This window comes from Tupaia chinensis, unplaced genomic scaffold (genome assembly GCF_000334495.1).
Source record: "Tupaia chinensis unplaced genomic scaffold, TupChi_1.0 Scaffold000355_1, whole genome shotgun sequence".
Taxonomy (NCBI): Eukaryota; Metazoa; Chordata; class Mammalia; order Scandentia; family Tupaiidae; genus Tupaia; species Tupaia belangeri.
This window is the reverse complement of record NW_006159850.1, coordinates 10201965-10203616: the sequence shown is the minus strand read 5'-3', so window position 1 is coordinate 10203616 and position 1652 is coordinate 10201965. Positions and strand designations below refer to the sequence as shown.

General features: G+C 43.3%; 1 pseudogene; it reads right to left on the bottom strand.

Annotated features, from left to right (window-relative positions):
- On the bottom strand, positions 1-867 carry LOC102491873 (ferritin heavy chain pseudogene; annotated as a pseudogene).
- Positions 868-1652: the final 785 nt, after the last annotated feature.

Below are 1652 nucleotides of genomic sequence, written 5' to 3'. Positions count from 1 at the left end.
GAAACCAAATTTATTTATCTGAAGGAATGGTACAAATTAAAGAACTTAAGTGGCTGTCATGTTACAACTTAGAGGAAACATAAAAGAAACCCCAACATGCATGCTCTGCCCTGGTGAGCAGGGATGTCACCCCCGTGGCCCTGGGGAAGTTGGCCTCAAGCTTAGCTCTCGTTATCACTGTCTCCCGAGGTGTGCTTGTCAAAGAGATACTCCGCCATGCCACATTCCGGGGCTCCCATCTTGCACAAGTTAGTTACAGGGTCACCCAATTCTTTGATGGCCTTCGCCTGCTCGTTCAGGCAATGCGTCTCAATGAAGTCACACACGGGGGTCTTTTTTGTCACTGGCCAGTCTGTGCAGGTCCAGTAGGGACTGATTCACATTTTTTCCATGCGTTCAGCCCGTTCTCCCAGTCATCACAATCCAGCTTCCTGAAGGAAGATGCAGCATCTCATTGATTCTGCAGCTTCATCAGTCTCTCAGCATGTTCCCTTTCCTCGTGAGATTGGTGGAGAAAGTATCTGGCAAAGTTCTTCAAAGCCACATCATCTCGGTCGAAGTAGAAAGACAGGGACAGGTACACGTAGGAGGCGTAGAGCTCCAGGCTGATCTGGCGGTCGATGGCGGCCTCCTAGTCCTGGTGGTAGTTCTGGCCCACCTGCGAGGTGCACACGGTCATCATGGAGGCGGCGGCAATGACGGCTGCGCGGCGCTGGGACGGCGACGGGGGCCTTGGAGCTGTCCGAGGACTCTGCGAGTTGGTGGCGGAGGACTGGTTCTGGGTGGCCAGCCGGGATGGGGGACCAGCGCCGGGTTCCATTCAAGCACTGTTGAAGCAGGAAACCGCAGCGACTCTCGGGGGAGAATGTCTAACAAGTTTATTTTATGTAATATTACCCAAATATAAGCCTTAATAGCAACTTCATTAACTTTTAGGATAGAAAAGTGAACAAATGTTACATTTTTGTGGAGTAGGTGGTTAATTTTTCTCGCAAAATTTTATGAGAACATTATAGACTTTGCCCTTCACTATTGGCTTGCATTTTAAGACAATAGAGAGGACCCTGTATACAAAAAACAATGATCTAGAACTTCATGAATTTTAACAGTGGTCCTTTTCGAACTATTTAATCCAAATGTTTTTTTAACTACTCATCAATCATCTTTTACCCAATTTTTAATGTGTTTATCACTGGGTACCTTTGCCCACAGTGAAAGCAGTTTTCTAAAATCAGTTGCATTAATTTTATGGAAACCCACATTTTTGGATAGATTTTTAATTTTGCTTTATAAGCAATTTCCATTGATTATAGTTGCATTATATTGCCAGGTGTTGACTATCAATCAGACTAAGCCAAAAGATATTGGTGACAGATGAGAATAAATCAGAAGTTACTGTCAATAAGGAAGAGAGGTTTAAAGGGTGAGTATGTTATAGGTGCTGAATTCGTTATTGGATAATTTCATATTGTGATTTTTTTCTTCTAAATATACTATGGCAATTCTGGAGACTCAGATACTAAATATTAATGTAAGAATAACCTCTTTTTGAGTCACTTGGTCTTATCAATTTACCGTTTGAACACATGAAAATGCTTTTTTTTTTTTGAGAGAGAGATTTTTGCTATGGGCATGTGCACTCACCAGAGAGA